The sequence below is a fragment of the Anabrus simplex genome, chromosome 3 (genome assembly GCF_040414725.1).
Source record: "Anabrus simplex isolate iqAnaSimp1 chromosome 3, ASM4041472v1, whole genome shotgun sequence".
In the NCBI taxonomy this organism is placed as follows: Eukaryota; Metazoa; Arthropoda; class Insecta; order Orthoptera; family Tettigoniidae; genus Anabrus; species Anabrus simplex.
The window spans coordinates 386,387,486-386,412,193 of record NC_090267.1 but is presented as its reverse complement, the minus strand read 5'-3'; the positions used below and the strand labels follow the sequence as shown (position 1 = coordinate 386,412,193).

Here is a 24,708-nt window from a genome sequence, read left to right as displayed (position 1 = left end):
AAACAAATGCGGTTGTGTCACTGAGATAGTTCATCTTTGCACACGTGAAAAGCGGGTAACCTTATTCACAGAGTCCACTGTGTCAAAGTTAGTTGCTGTTGTAACTCTGATCGCAACTGTGAACCTGGAAGGTGGTCAATTGTAGGGAAATATTCTGCTCCTGAGTCTTCATCCGTGACATCCCCAACAGGAGGAAAAGTTATCATTTTAAGTGGTTCAGTGTCGGGAACTACATTCACTTCGAGAATCCCTAATAGTTCGTTCAGAGTAAGGGCTTTCCTGAAACAAAAATAACTGTATATCCCTGACGTCTTTCAGGAAGGATGCGCAACTTTAGGTCATAATTATAATTATGTAGGCGAGCACTGATGAAGCCTACTAAAAGCTCATCTCATACTTAAAACGACATATCTAGTATAGTATCAAACTGTTTTGAATGATCTGAAAAGATCTAGGTAAATAATAATCACACTTCTACAATGACATCAGTCAGCTCTTTCATTGCAAAAACACTGCTTCACTTTGAACGTTATTTCACTTCAGAATCACGCTGCATTGTAATGAAGCCGATTGGTAACTGACGAGAGGATACCGATCGTCCTGTAAACAAAGTAATTCGCGCCACAAACTAATTGTTTTCACCACTAGATGGTGTTGAAATCATTCTACCCATTCATCCTTCTGGAAGGACGTGAAGGTTATCTGGGTTAAGTTCCAACCTTCGTATTTGAGGTGGACAACTTAGCAGAATTACTCTGTATACTACATGGGCTGTCATAATTTCCAGTAGCATAAATCTTTGCTTTTGAGTTGTAATTTCGGATTCAATTACCTGGCCTAATGAGCTAGTGAAATGTGAATGTAGAACTGGTTGTAATTTCAGTATTGTCAGAGATAAGATCGAGTCCTGTGAAGTACGGTATCATAATTTGCTTTCCTGTCTGATTTCGTTTATAGGTGACTTGTGGAGAAACGTTCAAGTTTTACGGCACGTTTTAAAATTTGAGTGATTCAGTTTGCGGAGGAACACGATAATCTTGCCGCGGACCGAGTATGTAAATATGATAGAGTTCAATGTACGCTACTGGTAAGAAAGACACTAAATACCCATTTTTTTATATATACATCGGGTTGAGCCTCTGTGGACTGCGTGGAAACAACCAACTTCATTTCAGTGTCTAGGTCTTGTTCTTGTTCCGGTTTTGACTTCCTGCCAGTATCTTCTGAACCCAGCGACGAGTGCCTGTTTATGCTCTTCAGACAAAGGTCCTTTCCGTCTTCTGGAAGTTAATGCCATTTGGAAACTTTGATAGTTGTTCACCAATCTTCTGAATGCGTTCCTGTCATGAATTTCTTGGTCTGAAATACCAATTTGCCTCAGATCTTTTTCGCATTCCTGGAACCATCTCGGCCTTGTTGCCTTAAGATGGAATAAAATTCCATATTCTTTTTGTTAGTCGATCATCAGTCATCCTCAAGAGATGACCACAAAATAATAGCCCTCTCTTCTTAATTGACGCTATGAAATCTTTAAGCTTGATTTCATCTAGAAAGTATTTTAATTATAATCAAGTTCGATTGAATAACTTCCCTCATATTAACTAGCAACCGATTTTTAAGCTCGAACTTCGAGAAAACGATGTGTGACGTATACGCGAGTAAATACAACATTGGGGTTCTCAAACTGCATTCAGCGTTGAACAGTCGAAAACATTTTTTTTAAATCTGCTTTACGTCGGACCGACACAAATAGGTCTTATGGCGACGATGGGATTGGAAAGGGTTAGGAATTGGAAGGAAGCGGCGGTGGACTTAATTAGGTACAGACCCAGCTTTTACCTGATGTGAAAATCGGAAACCACAAAAAACATCTTCAGGGCTGCCGACAGTGGGGTTCGAACCCACTATCTCCCGGATGCAGGCTCACAGCTGCGTGCCCCTAACCGCACGGCCAACTCGCCTGTTACAGTCTAAAAGAAAAGAAAAGTCACCTTCAAACTGGCCATGAAAGCACTTGGAGGGATGGAAGGTAAAGGCTTCCGCTGTCCGTAACCTCGGCACTAGTGTGCTAGAGTGATCAGCTCTACGCCCGGCCGCCATTGCCCCCAGAAATTAATCTTGTGTTCATTTTTGCTGTAGGCTGACGAAACCTAAAGGCCATGTGCACGTACGGAAGTGGATATCTCGTTTCTTAAAATTTTCGACTTCTTGACGGGGAATCGAACCCACGTCTTTTCGGGTGAACGAAACACGCCTTTACCGCCTCGGCCAGGCTGCCTCTTGTCTAAAACAGTATGTTATTATAGGTTGAACTTTTAGTGTTTACATTGCACTATGTCTTCTGGTATGGGCTAGATTAAATTTGTTACTTTCATTGTCCTGTCTCAGTTTCATCCTTGCCTTTGACAATATGAAAGTGACTGAGGTATGAGCGATGCTAGTAATACCATTCCTTATGCATCCAGTCTCTGCTAAGAATGGTGTGAAAATGTTTATAGGATCAGTTGGTGCATGCATTTCAGTGGGCTTGACAGACTGATATGTAACAGCAAGTTCTGGCTCGGTGAGGAAAGCAACGGTAAACTATCTCACTCCTCATTTCCCCAGTATATCTCTTCAGTGCGGGCTGAAAACACAACAAACGTACATACAGGTTAGAATGCAAACTTACTAAAGCGAATGAAAAGGTATTCTCAAGCCCTTACAACGGTTATGCTATGGCATTTGGATAATCATAGGGGTATGGCCTATCAAAACCCCTTGAATGTATGTTACTCTCGCGACACTAATGAAGAGCGGGATGGAAGACATTTCCTACCAACCAAATTAGTTTGCATTTAACGTATTACTGCGTAAACATCTGAGTCTAGTAATCATCCTTGCACGACAAGCATTCTCTACTTCTTGCTCTACCATTAAACGGACACTTTGCATAATGAGTAACAAACGGTTAGATGTAAATTCTTTCCACCGAGCAAGTGGCCATGCGGTTCGGGTTGCACAGCTGTGAGCTTGTGGGTTCAAACCCCACTGTCGCCAGCTCCGAAGATGGTTTTCCGTGGTTTACCATTTTGATTATGATGCTTATAGTCTAAAGGGGTCCAAAATCCACGTCATCGACCCCTCATAATGATGCTTATCGCTAGGGAAGTAGAACCATGGTATTTGTCATGTTGTGGCAATAATCAAAAGCAGCGTAGACTCGCGGTATTCCACACATTATGGTACTACTCACAGGTAATGTAACGCGCACATGTAACAGAGACCTATGTTGTTTTCCACATTCCGGCGCCATTTACAGGCAACGCAAACCTATGGTGTTCCTCACATAGGTGTACTAACCACAGGGACTCGTACTATCCCGTGGTGTTCCTCACATAGTGGGTACTAATCGTAGCAAGGCAGAACCATGGTGTCGCTCATATAGTGGTACTAATCACAGGTAATGTAAAAGATGGGTACGCACTCTGTTGCTACTAATCACAAACATATTGTGTACCTAACATAGTGGTACTACGCGAAAGTAAAAGCGACCTATGGTGTTCCCTGCGTGATAGTACTAATTACAAGTAGTCTCATGGTTCTAATTCGATCATCCCTATTAGTCGCCTCCACCGACAGGGGTGGTTTGCCATTTTCACACCAGGCAAACGCTGGGGATGTACCTTAATTAAGGCCACGGACACTTCCTTCCAACACCTATCCCTTTTCTATCCCATCGTCGCCATAAGATACATCTGTGTCGGTGACGTAAAAACTAATTGTAAAAAGAAAAAAGTTATTTCCATGGTCACCGTACGATCATCTCCTGGGCTGCCCTCTATTAGCGTCAAGTGCAAATATAATTTTTCTCACTCTCTTCCCACGAGGCATTTTATTTTGTTTAGTATACAGATGAACACTCATGATAATTCTATATTTTACAAGTTGCTGTACGTCGCACCAACACACACCTATGGCGACGATGCGATAGGAAAGGGCTAGGAGCGGGAAGGAAGCGGCCATGGCTTCAATTAAGGTACAGCCCCAGCATTTGCCTGGTGTGAAATGGGAAACCATGGAAAACCAGATAATTGTTAATGATCAACATGTCGTGACATCATTCTTGCTATAAAAACGGCAGAGTCGGAAATCAAAGTAGTGATATTGGAATGGGTATCATCTTCACTAACCCCTTATGGTGATATTCAAAGAACATTCGTGAGAAATAACAAGGTCATTGATGTGGGGCAGAGCGGGACCAGTTCCTCAAAGCAAGCAAGGTCGGGGTTGAATACATATGTAATCTGATTGATCCGCACTTTTATGTCTGCGCTGGGTAGCTACACTCTCCAACTGCAGAACAAAAGACTCCACTAATTTAACACACAGGCACAAGGATTGAAATTATCTGCGGGATTGTGACGTTATCGACAATTTCCTCCTTAATAAATACTTACAGGGCTTGTTTGAGGGAATAATCTGAAGAAAGTTTTCGAAGTCATTTGCCAATACTATTCATCATTTTTCAGTTAACCAAATATTGCATTTTAAGGGCAGGGTAGAACGTCAAGAAGCGTTAAATGACGCATAGACTGAGTGATTTCTCCTGACAACTTCGTAACCATATCTCTTCTTCAAGTATATTAAAAAAAATTAAAATTTGTTTACTCTGTTTAGTGAAGTCCCTCCACTAAAAATTAAATTCCCTATGGTCTAAAACAAATGAACCCATCAGTGGAGGGCATTATCACGGGTCAAACCTCATACTTTCCAAATGAGAAGCTAACATCTTAACGGTTGTGAAATTATAAACTGATTCTATAGCACAGTTGATTTGGTGCTCCCTTGAGCGAAATAGAATTCCATTGTAGTCGGTTGGTATTTAAGAGGGCTCAAAGTGCTTTAGAGGGTGAAATGCCTCCTGTCCAGTGTACCAACTGACCTTCACACATGTGAACTATTATAATATTAAACTTACTTATAAAAAGAGTGAAAATTACTGACTTCATAGGCTTACAAAGGAGATGAATGATTTCTTCATTCGCTTTCTTATATCCTCTTATTCAACTATATTTCTTAATCATCATCTACCCCAACCTGCCTTCTTCTCTTTCTTCCATTGAGTATCCAGTTTTTGATTTGGTGATCACATGTGTCGGAATTTCGTTAGGTCAAAGGCTGTATAGAGGAGTTCACCAGCTATTCTCATTGATGTCCAATCTTATATGTTTTTGAACCAAGGCATTTTTCTTCTTTCTGCATTTCCTTTACCAAAATTTTTTCTTGAGGAACAAGTTGAAGAATTTTATATTTCTGAGCCTGGTTCATAGGCGTAAATGAACACCTGCCACCCAGGCAACTTTCAGAATAGGCCGTACCTAACGAGAAAGACTGTATTCTAGAATTTACATTGAGATGAAAGCATGGGAATAGTAAACAGCGTATTTTTAAAAAATGGCATTTCCCTTGTATCCATCTTAATATTTTGAGCTAACCCCGTCTGTTCGAGGAGACTGTCTTACTCTAGAAATAAAACTACATTAATTAATAAATACTGATATGAGTAGCAAATATTAGAAGGACCGCCTCTGTGGTATAGTTGTTAGTGTGATTAGCCGTCACCTCCGCAGGCCCGGTTCAATTCCCAGCTATGTCACAACATTTGAAAAGTGGCACGAGAACTGGAACGGGCTCCACTCAACTTCGGTGGGTCAACAGGTTTGATTCCCACTTCAGCCACCCTCGAAGTGGTTTTCCATAGTTTCTCACTTCTTCACCTGGCCAGTGCCACTTCTTTCCCTCTTCCTTGCATATCCCTTACAAAATCCCCATCCCCCACAAAGCCCCTATACCTCTTGTATAATTCGATGCATGTCAATGGAGACTATAGCCACACGAAAGTAGCGGGTCTCTTAAATGCGTTCTTCGAGATGATGATGAATAATATGGAAAGTAGCCAGAAGATGATGGAGAAGAATGTGAAAGAATGCCATAAGGTGATGGAGAAGGTGATGGGAGAAGGCCAGAAGATGACGGGGGAGAAACGGAAGAAGGCCAGAAGGAGGTAGAAGACTGACAGAGAAGGATCGAGAAGGGTCACCACGAGATGATGCGTATTCTTGGCAAAAGTGAAAGACATACTTGAAGAAAAAATGAACACAATGCAACGTGAGATTGATAAGAAAATTGATGGAAAAGTAAAAACAGTTGACGAGAAAATAGACAAGTTTTGACCAAACAATTTACGCCATTTGCCAGAATCTGCAGAGAGAAGTCACCCAGTTGCACAATAATGTAAGTGACGCGACCTAGTTGGAGGGGCCAACGTCGGCAGTACAGAGTTCGACCAAAGTGATACCACCAACGGTCGACTGAAATATGCCACGGAGTACGTATCTGCTCCAGATTGAAGAGATCTGTCGTCGTCCTTATGAGATAGGACGCCCTCACTGTCCTACAAATGATGCCCTAATGTGCTCAGAGCAATACACCATGATACTAGCCCACACGGAGTCCGATACGGAGTTCACCACCTCCAGACACAGCTTTGGACCAGGACTGACAGGAACAAGGAGATGCTCCAAGAGTTCGAGATAGATATCGACCCTTGTCCACCTAGCCAACCAGTCATCACCAGATAGGTCCCTTGAGCAGATGGGTTAGCAGACTTTCACAGATGGACTACGCGACCCAGATACCCAGCATGCGTAGGGCTCGCCCAACACAAGACCCTCAATGACGGTCTCAGCCACGCGTTGGAATCGGAGGCCACGAAACAAGCATAGAGACAACAGACCAGGAGGCGTCACATGGAAGTGGACGAAAGTCCATGGTCACGAGAAGGTCAGCACCAAACCGCTCTTCAAACCGTAAGGAGGTTCTATGTAACCAAGCGGAACCCAGCTTACAGCCCCTCTCTTTAATCGAATCCAATAATTAAGTACCCTCATCACACATTCAACTTCTATATCCACCCCACAAATTAGCATCGCCGCCGCATTTGCAATACACTGCAGGAGTCGCATAAAGATCTTGCTAAATTTACAAATAAACCGATTTAGCATGTATCTTCCTTCCTCTAGACCCCATAGTTCAAATCCATACATTACTCTGCTCAACATTAATGACTTTAACACCATCTTTTGTATACTATACTTTATACCTGCGAACTTAGTCTCCAGAATCTTAACGACTGAGAGATCCGCCGCCCCCTTCCATTTCGCTTCCTTAATTTGATCCTCTCATCCCCCTTTTATGTTTATAAGCACTCCTAGATATTCCAACTTATCTACCTCTTCAGTCTTCTCCCCCTGGACCATTTCCTCTCCTTCTTTCTCGCCCTGTTTTTCGGACTACCATCACCTTCGATTTATTATAATTTTCAGGGACCACATCCTAGAATATTCGCAAACCACCTTTAAACTTCTCTGTAAACCCCACCTTGTTAAGATCATTAATATCACATCATCGGCAAAAATCAATCATGGGATCTCTGCATCGTTTACAACCGGCTATGCACAGTTATTCAATCCGTGACCATGCAAAATGTCATTTATGAATAATAGAAATAAAATCGGCGATAGCTTATAACCCTGTTTTAATCCTATCTTACGTTCAATCAGACTGCTTACTAACTTTGCTTCCAATTTAATACAACAATAAACTTTAACATATATAGCCTCAATCGCTCGGATAATCTTTCCTGAAAACCCCACCTCCCTAATTTTCCTATTAACGGGCTTCTACTCACTTTATCGAAAGCTTTTTCAAAATCAATAGCAGCTAGATATACTTTACCTACTTTCTTATTCAAATATTTTCCAGAATCATCTTGCCTGTCATTATATTATCTGTTGTTCTTGTACCCTTTCTGAAACCACCCTGAAAAATTGACAGTATCGACTGCTCTTCCACCCAGTTCCTCAGTCTGTTCGACAGCACACCTGTATAAATCTTGCTCAAGGAGTCTAGTAAGGTTATACCTCTATAATTACTCGGCAGATTCCTCTCGCCCTTCTTTTTGTAGATTGGGATTTAATCGCCGTTTGCCACTCTTTTGGAAACCTGCCACCCTCGAAAACCTTGTTAAATACTATGCCCTCTATCATCTGACTATATTTGCCTATTTCTTTCCAAAACAAGTTATTGATGCTATTGTATCCACCAGCCGACCTACCGTTAACTTTTCCTATTACCCCTAATGCTACTTCTTTGATATTTCTATATCAAGCTCTGTATATATCTGTATATCCACGCCCCTCCATATGGCCTTCCCTCCTGTGGCATTCCACCTATCCTTCACTCCTAATAATTCGCGGAAGTAGTTCACCCATTGGTCGTAGTCGATACTCGGATTATCAACCCTCTTCCCCCTTATTAATTAAATTTACTCTGTCCCATACCCTTTCAAGTTGCTTCATCCTGCCCTCCCTGTTTATTGCCTCTGCTTGTTCTCTCATGTATACTTTCTTCCTCTCGGCAATGTTCCTCCTTTAGCACTCCGCCCATACTTTCTTTTAAGGACTTCATGACTATTTTCCTCATTTCCTTACACTCCTTATTGTACCACCCTCCTTCCACCCCACCCCCGTCTTTCCTCTCTTACATCTAGCTATCTGGGCTACCCTCTTAACTGGGTATTCGATTAATTCCAGCGCTCTATCAACATTGTCTACTCTCAACGCTGTCTCCCATCCACACCTAAATAATCGCAGTTCATTTTCTATAAGAGCATCTGGATCCCGTTTTACATTTTCTGACCATTTATGTTAATATATCCTATACCCTTCTAAACACTCCTCTTTTTCTCACCCTCCTTTTCCTCTCACTTCTTTCCATAATCACCCGAACCGGGGCATGGTGGGATTCAAACCAATTGCCGATTTCTATCCTCTTAATTCTCCCTAACATGTCTTCCGAGCTGTTTACTAAACCTACACTTCCACCCTGTGATGTAATATGCCTGAACTTCCCATTACTATCCCCTTCCCACCAGCCATTCAAAATATAAATTTGCCTGCGGCACATAATTCTAAGAGTTTTAACCCATAACTGTTTCCTTCATTATCTTCGCTACATCTTCTTCCCCCATCATCATCTCATCTTCTTTGCTGAATGTTGGACACAGATCACCTATCCTAGCGTTCCAATCACCAAATAGCAACATTCAATCTTCTTCATATTTCCCCCTATGACACTTGTTTCCAATAATAAATTCTCAAAGAATTTATCATTAGCGTATGTGGAACTCTTGGAGTGACAGTATATAAAAGCCAAGCATACCATATTTTCTCTCCCTTTCTCACTCCTCATACTGAACCCAACCCAGGCCACCTGTTGCATCTCATTCTCGATGTCTTCGATTAACTCACTAATCCCTTCCTTTATTAAAACAATAATACCCTCGGCGTTCTGCCTTTCGTCCGCTCTTTTCTTTTGGATTTGTACTTGACCACAAACCCCCTCCAAGTTAACACCTTCCCTATTTCTAACCACGTCTCTAGGAGCGCCACAATATCGAAGCTTTCTACAAATTTTATTACGTCTTCATTACCTATCTTGTTTAACAATCCGTCAATATTTACAAATCCTATCTTCCAGTCTAGTTATAACCTAACATCCCCTTCATCTCTACTTCCTCCTTTATTTTTAATCCCCTCTGCCACATTACTTGATTTACTTCTCGTAATTATCGCCCTCTCACTTTCTCATTCCATCTTTTTTGGACATTTTGAGACGTTCTTTGCCCTCCTTATCCTAAACACCTTCAGTTTTCTCCTTACCGAGCTGAATAGCTGCAGTCGCTTAAGTGCGGCCAGTATGCAGTATTCGGGAGATAGTGGGTTTGAACCCCACTGTCGGCAACCCTGAAAATGGTTTTCCGTGGTTTCCCAATTTTACACCAGGAAAATGCTGGGGCTGTGCCTTAAATAAGGCTACGACGGCTACCTTACCATTCCTAGCCCTTTCCTGTCCCATCGTCGCCATAAGACCTATCTGTGTCGGTGCGAAGTAAAGCAACTTGCAAAAGAATAGTTTTTCTTTCCCTACAAGTCCCTTAAGCTCGTACTTATCCCTTTGTTCAGGGACTCTCTTCCTTTTGTTTTTTCTCTCGCACCTTCACCTTTACCAAGCACGTGCACACTGTTGTCTGGACCTGTAGATTTTTCAGTTCCTCCCTCCACCAACACCTGCTGAATCCTCGTTTCCGTTCCTGAGCTGGCCTGGACACTGACCCCTACCAAGCGCCCGCCTCTTGCTTCGTCAGGTCCTTCCGTTCGCTCTGCGACCGGCCTGTCACCTTGCCTCGTCACCAAGCACTCTTCCTGTTTGAGCTTCTCATCAATTTCCTGAAGCTTAGCACTGACCACGTTCTCACCCACCTACCATTTGTCACAAACAGCTGTTGGCCCCTGATGTACGTCCTCAGTCCTTGGCGCCTAGGTTTCACTAGATGCCTCCTCAAAATTTTGAAGCTCTCGCTACCTTCACCTCCCAAGTCCCTTTTCACCCATACTTTCTCTCCTTGTAAATTTCCAGTGTTTCTCACCACTATTTCGGTCATCAAGGTAGATAATAACCTGACCTTAATTTACCTACGGCCTCTCACTTTGCCTACCCTTTCAACATCATCAATGTCAACTTCACTGAAGATAATCTTCATTTTGTTCTGAATTCCCTCTACCACTTTGTATACTATGCCACATTATTTTCTTTCACACCCTCCTGGACACCATATATAAATATACATTTCCTCGAACGATCCTGACTACTGATTGCTTCCTCTTTCTTCGATTTAGCCACCTCGTCTTCCAAATTTTTAACCTTCTTCCTCAATAGCACAATATCCTCCTCATTACTTCCCACCTTGGACATTGACTCATCCATTTTCTTCTGGATCCAACTCTTCATGTTTTCAAACTCTTTTGATTGATTCTGAATCATTTCCTTAATCTGGTCCAATTGGCAGGCATCTTTAACCACCTCCTTAATGGCTTCAATGTCGTCCAATCTGATATTTCCACTTGAATTCGGGCCGGGATTCAATCCCACGCCCCCAAACATTAGCAACACTGTCACCTCAGCTGCCACCAGAACTACTTCACTTATACTTCCCAAATCACCCTTGCACTCCATTCTTTTAGTTGCTTTCCTCTTCAGACTCCTCTGCCATATTTCAGTTGCGGTTCAATATTACTCCACTGCAATCATTTCTCGGCACTCGCCATTCAGCACGTCCGCTTTTCCTGCTTGCTTAGGCCAGAGTGTCGACAACATGATACCTCGTAATATGCAGGCCTTCGGGCTGAGCAGTGGTCACTTGGTAGGCCATGGCCCTTCGGGGCTGTTGCGCCATGGGGCTTGGTTTCTTCTTCTTCTTCTTCTTCTTCTTCTTCTTCTTCTTATTATTATTATTATTATTATTATTATTATAACTGACCATTTGTACACATTCATTAGTATCCGGGGCTGATGACCAAACATGTTCGAAGTCATCATGTTAAACCAAAGACAACATTTTCATTCTGTGTTTCTTGTTTCGCTTCACCACAACACACACCATTTTATTCTCCCTGTCATAAATTTTAAGGATTTATTATCATTCAACTCCCCAGTAGTTCAAGTTCTCCATTTGCATATAAATAGCTCGTCGCTGCATCAATAAATAAATTGTGTCCCCAGTAGATATGTGTTCAATACAACAGAGGTACTTCCAGTTAATCTTCTAACATCTGCCAAGGTGTCGACAAAGACTGAAGTCACATTAGTCTGAAGTGGAAGTCAGGTATATAGTGAGCCTTTACTACATATTGCTATTAAATTTTAGGTTGAAACGCAATCCTACCTTTGATCATCAATTCCAGGACGAATACAGACTTGTAAATCCCGTGTTATTATATCAATCAATCAATCAATCAATCAATCAATCAATCAATCAATCAATCAATCAATCAATCAATCAATCAAATCAATCATCAGCATTTAGGGATGTCGTCTAGGTGGCAGCCAACGGCCGTAGCCGTGTTGAAACACCGGATCCCGTGAGATCTCCGAAGTTAAGCAACATTGGGCGTGGTCAGGAGTTGGATGGGTTGCCACGCGCTGTTGATGGGGGTAAGGGAATGGAGGAGCGGAAAGGAACTGGCCACCCTACCGCACGTAAACTCCGGCTCAGGAACACCTCTGCGGAGGTTCGGACCTGCCTTCGGGCAGAATAACCCTTACCTACTTAGGTGGCAGATACCCTATCATTTGTTTACCTAGAATTTTATTAAATGATTTCAAAGAACTTGGAAATTTATCGAACATTTCCCTTGAAAAATTTCTCAAATCACTTATTCCTCGTCCTATAAATGGATATTTGCCCAAATTTGTCATCCTGAATTCCATCTTTAGCTTCGTATTATGATCTTTCCTACTTTGAAAAGTTCCAAGCTTATTCATCTTCTAATGTCATTCCACACCAATCCTCCACTGACAGCTCGGAACATACCACTTAGTCGAGCAGCTCGTCTCCTTACTCCCAAATCTTCCCAGCTCAAACTTCGCAACATTTTCGTAACACCACTATTTTGTCTAAAATCAACAAGTACAAATCGTGCTGCTTTCCTTTGTGTTTTCTTTCAGTTCTCGTATTAAGTAGTCTTGGTGTGGGTCCCATAAACTGGAATCGTACTCTATTTGGGGTCTTACCAGAGACAAATATGCCCTCTCCTTTACATCCTTACTACAAACCCTAAATACTCTCATAACCATGTGAAGAGATCTATAACGTTTCTTTACAACCTTGTTAATGGGAGTGACCCAATGAAGATCACTCTTCATTTTGATGATGATGATGATGATGCTTGTTATTTAAAGGGGCCTAACATCTAGGTCATCGTCCCATAATGGCACGAAATGAAACGAAATTAAATGACAAATTTAAAGCCCAAAAATATCCACTGAATGGATGGATATGAATTTAAAATGATCAGTGGAAACGACCCACATCGCCGCACATGCACAGAAGCTGGCGTAGAACAATAGTATTACTGACCAAGGAACTGCTTCTATAGCACAATACTGAATCGATGATACTTGTAGTCGAAAGAGGTCTAAAATCCAAGTCAGCGGCCCCTCACAATGGTACTTATCGCTAGGAAAATAGAACCATGGTATTTATCATGTTGCGCTACTATTCAAGAGTAGCGTAGACTCGCGGTATTCCACACAGTATGGTACTACTCACAGGTAATGAAATTCGCACATGTATTACAGACCTGCAGTGTTCCTCACATTGTGGCGCCATTTACAGGCAATGCAAACCTATGGTGTTCATCACATAAGGGTACTAACCACAGGGACTCGTACTATCCCGTGTTGTTCCTCATACAGTGGGTACTAATCAAAGGCAAGCCAGAACCATGGGTTCCCTCATCCCATGGTGTCGCTAATATAGTGCTACTAATCACAGGTACTGTAAAAGCCGTCGCGCTCTCGTTTGCTACTATTCACAAACCTATTTGGTACCCAACCCTAGTGGTACTACGTGCAAGTAAAAGCGACCCATGGTGTTCCCCGCGTGGTGGTACTAATCACAAGTAGTTTCATGGCTCTGATTTGATCATCCCTTGGTCGCCCCTTTTAGTCGCCTCTTACGACAGGCAGGGGATACCGTGGGTGAATTCTTCGTCTGCGTCCGCCACCCACAGGGATTGTGTGTTTGGTCCGCGAGAGGTACTTTATTTCCCTTAAGTCCGCCGGCAAGCCGGTTAGAAGCTCCGACCACCACCTGGGACGCGCCACTGGGAGTATCACCTCTCCCCCTACTACGCCAGCGTAGTGGGTTTGTGGACTCTTTATTTTATTTTAACACCTAAGTACTTATAGTGATATTCATGAGGTACTACCACCCTATCAACACAGTATTATCTGACTCGTTGGCTGAATGGTCAGCGTACTGGCCTTCGGTTCAGAAGGTCCCGGGTTCGATTCCCGGCCAGGTCGGGGATTTTAACCTCCATTGGTTAATTCCAATGGCCCGGAGCTAGGTGTTTTGCTGTCCCCAACATCCATGCAACTCACACACCACACGTAACACTATACTCCACCACAATAACACGCAGTTACCTACACATATAGTGCTACTAATCACAGGTAAAAATAATAATAATCGTATGGCCTCAGCTACCGTCTGCAGACATTTCGATTTGACGCAATCTGGCTGTCTGCTCGTCAATTTCGACGTTCCGTTTTACTCTAGGCCCACTAGATGGCAGACAGATTAAACCGGATCTCTCTTGGGCGTCTATGGCTGAGATTTAATTAATTTTGTCGGGTAAACACCAAATGTATCACCAGAGATCTTTTACATGCCGACATCGTACGGCATGGAGTGTCGAGTGGACTTTTTTCTGCCCTTCAAAAATCCGACTACGTCTGCCGGGTTTGAACCCGCTATCTTGGGATCCGGAGGCCGACACTCCACCATGGATCCACAGAGGCAGCTAATCACAGGTAAGCTACTGTAAAAGCCGTCGCGCTTTCGTTTGCTACTAATCACAAACCTATTTGGTACCCAACCCTAGTGGTACTACGCGCAAGTAAAAGAGACCCATGGTGTTCCCCGCGTGGTGGTACTAATCACAATCCCTCATGGGAACGTCTGCCTTACAAGGGCTGCACTCGGCTAGAAATGGCCACACGAAATTATAACACAGTATTTAAAATTATGGGGACTTCTCCTCTTAGTGAAACTGGCAACCTGACTTTTCAACCCATTTACCATCATACCATTATCCGCTGTCCATCTCATAACACTGTCGAACTCTTTCTGCAGTGGCTCATAATACTGTAACTTATTTACTATTCTATACAATATATAAGCATTGCGATTGTCTACGGTACTTGAACACAAAGCAGTTTTTTCTTATGTTGTGTAGTATATATTTTAGTTAATGTCTAGTGCGTCTAAGTGACGGGATACAATTTTGTGAGCCCTCTTTTCCGAGATAATGCAGTGAGTACGCAGCCACCAGGAGTATAAAATTACGAAAACTCACTTTAAGAAAAGATTTTGTACTTGAAGAACTTCATTTTTCTGGCTTCATTAATGTTACCCCATTTTTACTACATTTCAAGTTCTTTTCAGGTGGCGAGAATATCGCATTGCAATTTATGAACTTCGTTTACTTTTAAATCGGCATCGTGCACAATCAGAGAGAAGGAAACAGTGTACGTAATATCGCACCTTGGGAAGAAGAGTGCAAAATGATACTTCTGAGATAATTGCAATGTAAGATTTAAAAAGGTCTAGTAAATTCAGCTTTTCATATATTTTATATATTCATATATTTGTACATATTTAAATCCATGTTTGCATTCTTACATTGTAATTATCCCAGAAGTATCATTTTTCCACTTGTGGCCCTCTTCTTTCCAAGGTGCGAGATTTCATATTTATATTCCTTTAACGCAAAATTATATCAAAAAATACATGTGAATTTCCTTTTAGAATGACCAGCTGGACCTGTGGACTGGGGGTAGTGAGCTTGCCTCCTACGTGGAACCCACGAGTTCAATTTCCAGTCAGGTATTTTTACCTGAATCTCAGGGCTGGTTCATCCTACGTGAGAATAATTGAGGAGTTCTCTGACGGTGAGTCAGCGCCCCCGGTCTAGAAAACCACGCGTCACTGGTAATTTTCAGGTCTTCGAGTGAGCAGCGGTGGTTTGTAGACTAAGCCCGCTTATAGTTATGTGCCATATGTATAAGGGGTGTTATTTTGACGGTCTTGAAATATGAGAACGTATTTTGAAGTGGCCACTATCAAAATAACAACTGTCTCAATTTAATGGTCAACACACACTTAAATCTACATCCAGCCTTCTGCGATTAATCATTACGACCTAAAATAAGTTAACGAAATACTTAATTCAATAGTGATTCTTACTTCAAAAGGATGTCTAGAGACTGAAGGAGTGGCTGTGTGGTTTGGGTAACGTAGCTGTCGTCGCGTCGCGACCTAGGACCTAGGGGGATGTTTTCATTCCCCTCCCCGAAGGGGAGGGGCGGGCCACTTAGAAGGTGACGCCTTCTTTCTTGCCAGGAGATTAGACGGCATTAGGTGATTTGAAAGAGTAAGGAGATCACATAGCTGTTATCTTGAATTCGGGAGATAGTGGGTACGAACGCCATTCTCGGTAACCCTTAAAATGCTTCTCTGTGAGATATTTTCACCAAAAATGTGTTAAGAATATAATAAAAACTGTTGGCCATTGGTATGATATTATAGCCTATATGCAGGTATATACTAAACTAAACAAATATACTAAATACGTAGGTCGAGTCATAAGTCATGGCAACTATTTTTTTTTTTTCTCGCGAACTGGAGATAACCCGGAACATGTAGGATATGCATTTGGAAACGTACGGCATGTACTTGCGTATAATAATAATAATTTCGTGTGGCTATTTCTAGCCGAGTGCAGCCCTTGTAAGGCAGACCCTCCGATGAGGGTGGGCGGCATTTGCCATGTGTAGGTAACTGCGTGTTATTGTGGTGGAGGATAGTGTTATGTGTGGTGTGTGAGTTGCAGGGATGTTGGGGACAGCACAAACACCCATCCCCCGGGCCATTGGAATTAACCAATGAAGGTTAAAATACCCGACCCGGCCGGGAATCGAACCCGGGACCCTCTGAACCGAAGGCCAGTACGCTGGCCATTCAGCCAACGAGTCGGACTACTTGCGTATGATGCCACTAGATGGTGTATGTAAACAACAGTGGGCCGATGACCTTCGATGTTAGGCCCCTTAAAACACCAAGCAAGCAAGTAAACAACAGTGTAGGGCTAAGCATGCCCCCCAAGTTCAGTGTGTGAGTGAGAGCGTTACAAAATTGAAGTCAACAAGCAGGAGCAAAGATCGTATATTAAAATATTCAGCGCCTGCCCCACCGCTGGCAACGCACAGTGGAAATCTTGGGTGATTATTTCGAAGGTCTGTAACCAGTGGAGACCTGTCCTTTGTACGTAGTCTTGTGTATTTGCTGTCTATACCATAATAAAAACAATGTTTACCAATGGCCTGCGTTCTGTCACTTTCCTGCCAGAATCTCCTGAAATCAGAATTTGTCTTCAGGGACTATGCATAAGTACATGCCCTATATTTCCAAATGCATATCTTAGATTTTCCGTGTTGTCTCCTGTTCGCGAGAAAAAAAATAGTTGCCTTGACTTATGACTCGACCCTCGTATATATTTTTCTAACACTACGGCAAAGCAGCAGAATATAAAAACAAGGTTTGTCCAAACGAAACTGAGACTTTTCTTGGTTTATGTAATGTTTTATTGCTTGGAGTACTTGAACATACGGGGTGATAGATCTGCCTAAACATAGTCGCCTTGTTGGTTCAAGCAAGTGTCCCAGCTGCCCACTCGATGACGGATACCCTGAGCGAACAACGTACATGATTGGCGGCGTCTCGGACTCACTATAGCATACGAACAGGTATCCACCCGGCTACCCACTGTGCTTTTGGTATGTCCTTACTGGTCCACGATGAAACTCCCCCAATCATAGGAACACTGTTCAGGTTAACACTCATTTCCACACACATCCTTCGTAGGACGGTAAATGTCGGTTCCGTAATACCATCTGCCGTCATAAACTGAATTACTGACGCTGGGCAATTCTGAAGGAATTTACCACAAAACCGTACCTGGTCGCTGCTTCTCCATATACAATCAGCACGATACCAGATTTCTTCCTACCGGGCGAGTTGGCCATGCGGTTAGGGGCGCGCAGCTGTGAGCTTGCATCTCACTGTCGACAACTCTGAAGATGGTTTTCCGTGGTTTCCCATTTTCACACCAGGAAAATGCTGGGGTTGTATCTTAATTAAGGCCACGGTCGCTTCCTTCCCACTCCTAACCCTTTCCTATCCCATCGTCGCCATAAGACCACTCTGTTTCGGTGCGACGTTAAGCAAATAGCAAAAGAAATTCTTGCTGACATGCGTAGTGTTGTCTTCCCGGAATAACGACGATCGTACAAATGTCTTAGTTTCCATTCGGCAGCCTTTACTTATATAGAATAATTTCAAGTAAATGTAAGCATTTATAGGTACATAAGCGATCTTGTGGAGGTGTGTTATATTTTAAAAGTGTCTTACCTAAATTAAAATCTATTTCTTTTTCCTGGATGCCTTATATGTTCTGATGAGTGTTGAATTACTGTGTGCAACTTATTGTTTTGGAATTATTTCGGAAACTTAGGTGTTGATGGGAATTAATTCGTTGAACGTACAAATCAACCTTGGATAAGAGTTCAGAATTTTTGTCGGGTTGAGTGGCTCAGGCGGTTGAGGCCTTGGCCTTCTTAACCCTAACTTTGCAGGTTCGATCCTGGCTCAGTCCGATGGTATTTGAAAATGCTCAAATACGTCAGTCTCGTATCAGTAGATTTACTGGCACGTAAAAGAATTACCGTGGAACTAAATTCCGACACCTTGGCGTCTCCGAAAATTGTAAAAGTAGTTACTGGGACGCAAAGCCAGTAACATTACTATTACGATCTCATTAATTTACCATCGTGTATACATCTTATAAAACTACAAAGTCTTCTTTCAAGGAGCTGAGTTCCAATGTGCTCATCTCTCGTGAGGCGGGCTGTACTTTGGCGTTGAGTGATCGCTCCCGAAGGACAACAGTCTCATGTAATGACACGGGCCAAGTTACAAGGGCAAAATAATGCCATCCCGACAAGCAGGGCTAATTAGGCGAGTTTATATTGTTGGTGGGCTCGGGTTCACATTCGTTCAGTTCCCAGGGGACATCAAGCCTGTTCCTGCGGTCACAACCAGATTGCTCAACATAACTTTTAATAGCCAAACATAAAACTATATTAGCATCGTATCATAGCAATGCTTCTAATTGGCTTGAGATAATGAACACCCCCTAGTGAACGTAATTTATTTTTTATATAATGGAGACAGAATAGCTTACGCAATATAAAATTTATCATTTTATCACTAGACGTAAAAATATGAAAAGTTCAGTATAAGAGACATAATGAGCTACAAGGAATCAGTTTGCGCATGTTCCATGCATGATAAATGTTCACGGAAGGTAAAATTACGTAGTTTCCAGTAATTTAATTTATCTGTGCAGTATCAAAGAATGTAATATTCTCGACCCGTTTATCAGTCCTAGATGTATGTGATTTATCATTAAAAGCGAGAAAAGACATTTCAGTTACATAGAATCACATATGTCGTCCAATTTCATGGCTTTATTCAAATTTCCCAAAGTACAAATTATCTACATCAATAAAATTTAGGTGGTCCACTGTAAGTATATCTATTTTACTTTTTTTTAACTTTTGGGGGAATTAGTCTCTTTCGGGTCAGCTCAAGACAATATCAGCAGGTTTCAGCTTTTCTGCTCATTTGTTTGTACATTTGTTTGTTTGTTCCTCCATTATGGGTAAGTAATTTAATATTTAGAGTCTACCTACCCATGAGCAGCTAGGAAGGTAAATTACATTTCAAAAATTACCGAATAGCCTACACTGCAGCTTTAGAGGAAGGCGGAAACATTTAATCTCTTCTCGTACACCATTATTTTTTCTGCAAAACACATAAAATCCTTCTAAAATGTAGCTCTTGTGTACTCTTCAAATAACGCAGAAAATTTATGTTTTCTGTGCCGCGAGTGACCGACTGTCGGCTGAAAAAGCTGCGGTGTGCCTGCAATTGCTCACATTCCACCAATGTAGTCACGTGATATCATAATATATCATCATTCTTGTCAACTTTGTTGGTAGCAGACGAGAGAAGCATGAGTCCATCAACCTGTGGATTATGCTATCATTCATATCCGCTAGATGACGATACTTCTGCAATTATACAAATCTAACCTATCAACAATGGGTACAACAACTAGTATTTTGGGACTTCAAACAGCTATTTATCTCAGTTATGTTTCGTGAGGCTGACCAGTGTGAATTCGATCGATTGTCATGATGATGTTATTTGCTTTACGCCCCACTAACTAATTTTACGATTTTTGGAGACGCCAAGGTGCTGGAATTTAGTCCCACAGGAGTTCATTTGCGTGCCATTAAATCTACCGACACGAGGCTGAAGTATTTGAATACCTTCATATACCACCGGACTAAGCCAGGATCGAACTTGCCAAGTAGGGGTCATAAGGCCAGCGCCCTACCATCCGAGCCACTCAGGCCGGCGATGATCGATTGTCAAGAGAGCCAGGAAAGCTATCTGACTCGATATTAATAATTATAGGCCTATGTTATATTCATTTAAATCAGTTTCAGAGGGGTTTTACTGTGATATCCGAGGTACTTTTTCTTTGCCAGTATGTACTGTATATCAACGATAACATTATATGCAATGATCTGTTTGTAAATACTCAGCATTTAATTTCCTTCATAATATGAGACTTTGATAGTATTGGATGGCGCCACCTGGAAATTCTTCTCCTTGGCTGAATGGTCAGTGGAAAGTGACAAAATATAGTACCATACGAAGTATAACTAAGCAATACTCCAAGTGGTCTGGTCACCGATACGTTTCACTTCCGGCAGAAGCGGATTCCTAATCATTGGTTGCTTAAATGTGCTTATGAAGATGAAATACCAATAAAAGCTCCTAAGGCAAAGGACATTGGAAAGTATGTAGCATCCACTGATCACCATCATCGCCGATGCTTTGAAGACCTGATGCAGAAATACGGAACGCATAAGGAGAAACATGCTGATTCAGAAAGTGAAGTCTGGGACTCAGATTAAAAGTGTGAATGTATTATTCACACTATCGTGAACACATTTAAGTCAAAATAACTACTGTTTCTATATTGCTAACTTGATTTGGGCCCTCTTATTGTGAAGCTGCACAACCTGGGATACAGTGACTTCCAAAACAGAAAAAAGATATTGAGAATTTTTTTACACTTAAACCATTCATTGAATTTTCCTTATATGAAACTAGGTTATGTATACATATAATAATTAGCTGCACACAAAATATCAGCATAATAAACTAAACAGTTTCAGAGATATACAAAAACAATTGATTTTCTCAGAAGTGAGGTTGGTGGACTTGTGCTGTTCTGGAAGTCATGGCTTCAAATGTCCATTTAAGGCAACAATTTGAAAACACCAAAAGGTCTTACAATACGATACAAGAATGAAAAGTATCCTTAATAATTTACTAGATGAATATCACAAATAAAAAGACTTCACTATTCTCACAGCTACTTAGAAAAGACGTTCCTTGAACAAACATAATCTCGGTCATTTTCGACATTTTTTTTTTCACCACTTCTCACCCCCAAGGCCGATAGTGGCTGAGCTTGAACATAAATATCAACCTCAGTATCACTATTCATCTCAGCGACCCTGAAAACTATGGAATTAAAACTAGCATAGATCATCTTCAATTACTCGTATTTCTGCATGTCACTCACTCACCACTACACCCCTAGAGGTGCTAGGGTTCTCTTACCCCTACAATACTTCTCTCCAGATAGTATTCTTATGTGTACCACGTTTGGTTGACCTATAGGCCTATAGACACCTATCATTTTTAATTTTTTAGCTTCGCCGCTATCTCTACATAAAGGTATTGATCCTTAATTGTGTGCAGCCCGCTGAGCACCGAATGTATTGCGGGCTAGGGCAAGGGTTCGCCTGTATTTACTGGAGTGCTCATTTAGTAATTCGATTTTATGATTACTCAAAGTTGACTGATCTTAGAGACTTATAAATGCACGATGATTCACCGGCAGGTAATTTCGTAGAGAACAAAAAAAGAAATGAAGCAAATCGCAAATCAGTTCAGCAGAACGGCCGGACGGATTGGACAAAGCTGTTTTTATTAAACTTTTACTTACACTTTTTTACGTCGCGCCGACACAGAGAGGTCTTGTGGCGACAATGGGATAGGAAAGGTCTAGGAGTGAGAAGGAAGCTATCGAGGCTTTAATTAAGGTACAGCCCCAGAATTTGCCTGGTGTGAAAATGGGAAACGACAGAAAACCATCTTCAGGACTGCTGACAGTGGGGTTCGAACCCACTATTTCCCGAATGCAATCTCACACTGCACGATCCAACCGCACGGTCAACTCTGAGTACGTTCGTGCAAACTTTCGTGATATTCCGCCCAGCATTTCTGACGTCATATCGTCTGGGAAGGCAGGCAAACGGATGCTATTTCATTCTCATATAGAGAGAAATCACCTTCATATCAATAAAATAATGCCACCCTAAGTTCATTTAACCATGGTACCTGATTTGGAAGAATATTAGTATGCGAATAATCTCAAACACAAATAGTCTATTTTAGGTCTATATTTTCAAACGAAATACGTGACAAATACGTCTGAGGACGTATACGTATACATACGTATATTATAATTGCACCTACCTTTTAGATCCACACCTACTACAATTAGATCATTAGAACTGAGTCTAACAATTGTCGCTTTGGTCACCCTACACTTCTCTTTCCCTCAAAGTCCCGAAACAATTTTTCTACACATAGATATACTGTGGATGTAAAAATATAGATACATTATATTGACCCATTCCAGGTCGGAAAATAAATTCCTTTCGCTTCGTCACTTCCGTGAAAATAAACGCTAACACCTACAGTATTCTTTCTAATGGCCCATCGCGGACAATTATTACCTATTTCACCTATGAACCAGTTGGCACCCCGGTGAGCGAATTTGTCAGATAACATCGCACAACAGGTGTGAGAGTGAGGTGAGTTTGGGTTGTTAATGGACTTGTAACCACCGTGCCCGCCCGCCAGCTATTTGCATTGAGTGAACCACCACTCTGTATGCTAACACATCACCCCAAATTGATCTCCGCTACAAAATCATTAAGTAGACTTCAGAATGGTACGAAACGTTTCTAACATTAATTTCGTCATTTATGGACGATACAAAAAGCCAGGTCATCCTGAAGTACTACTACTAAAAGAGTGACTGAAGCACACAACTTTCTACATTCCTTCCCTAAATTTAACGTACTCCATATTCTCTCTCCAATGAAACAAGGATATAGACAAAAAGGGAACAAATGGTTATTTCTCAGCCGTATTAAATCCATTACAGTTAGAATTCAAGTGGCATTTTTAACGGTTTACAACACACACTTACATTCCCAATCTCAAGGTGTTGTGTATCTCTTTTATGGACGTGTCATATTGTTCTGTCTATAAGGTTATCATCCCGGAGACTGTTTGAATCATCAAGCAGCACCGCCAAATGTTATGTGATTATAGGGAAAACGCAAAAAATCTATTATTATTATTATTATTATTATTATTATTATTATTATTATTATTATTATTATTATTAATGTTCGATCTTCTAGCGAAGGTTGGCGGTCAACATGGCGATCTTGAATTTGGATGCAGCGACACGGAACAGAGACATCGTGTCCAACCCATACCAGTCTACGAGGTTCTTCATCCATAGATTTCGTCGTCTATCAGGATGCCAAAATGAGACACACTAGGCAAGATGAGAAGTCAGAAAGTTTGTCATGAAACACAAAGTAAATGCTGATCATCCTTGTGTCAATCCTCATTCACTGTCGTCTTACATCTCACGTGAGAGAGCTTTAGCCTTCGAGCTAGGAGCACAAGCTCGTTGCAAAACGAGAGCGAAAGCCACCAGAGGCCGTCTTTGTCAACGCTGAGCTAAAGTACCTGTAGTTCACTATGTCTCCCAGCATGAGCTAGAACAAAGTGGTTACTTGGGTAAGTCTCTCTCTTTCAGCTTTGGTTATTAGCAGAGATGTGGGTGACGTATTAATAATGTTCCTTATATAGGCAGCGAGATTCTTCTTGGTAAGGTTAGCTGGGAGGCATCCAGTCAAAATATGGCAGAACATGAGCCCAAAAGGTAACATTAATTTGATCCATCATTTCAAAAGTAAGCAAAACTGCACAAAACGTGTGGTATAAAATAAACAGCGCTTATCTATCATCCAGGGCGTTAATAGTAAATTACACTTCAAAGAACTCCTGCGGGACTAAATTCCGGCACCTCGGCGTCTCCGAAGACCTTAAAAAGTAGTTAGTGGGACGGAAAACAAATAGCATTATTATTAATAGTAAATTAAAAATCATAAAATAAATATTTTGCTCTTGATATAAACCCCAGTCAATTGTATGATTTTGAAATCACGATGAAGCTTAAAACCTACTCCTGGATGAGTAAACTCAAAAAATATGAAGTTTAGTCGAAATATGTACACCTGTTTCCCTGTGATTGTCGAGTAAACAATCAAACGTGTATAAGAAGAGAGAGACGAAATGGATAAACCAGTAACATGGTGCTCCATTGACATGAAGTGGTAAATATTTCTTAAAAACTGCAAACGAAACGAAGGTACAGTCAGCAGATTCCACGATTTTATTTATATATATTTTTATTACCTTGTTTTGTGGATCATTGGTGGAATACCAGTATTTGAATTCCAAGATCGTGGGTTCAAGCCCGGCAGAAGAATTCGGATTTTTCAGGGGCGAATTAAAATCCATTTGACACACATATCGTTCGATGTTGGCATGAAAATCCTCTCTTGTGACACATCTGTTTACCCGACTAAATTACTTTCTAAATCTCAGGCATAAAGTAGAACTCCCACCACAAATTCGGTTTACTCTGCCATCTGGTAGAGTAAAATGGAAGGTCAAAACTG

The 24,708-nt window shown here is 41.5% G+C and overlaps 1 protein-coding gene across 1 annotated transcript in view; it reads left to right on the top strand.

Moving 5' to 3' along the window:
* The window catches only part of FMRFa (FMRFamide), a 348,597-nt gene that overhangs the window by 311,947 nt on the left and 11,942 nt on the right, over positions 1-24,708 (top strand). The gene's annotated exons all lie outside the window — the stretch shown is intronic.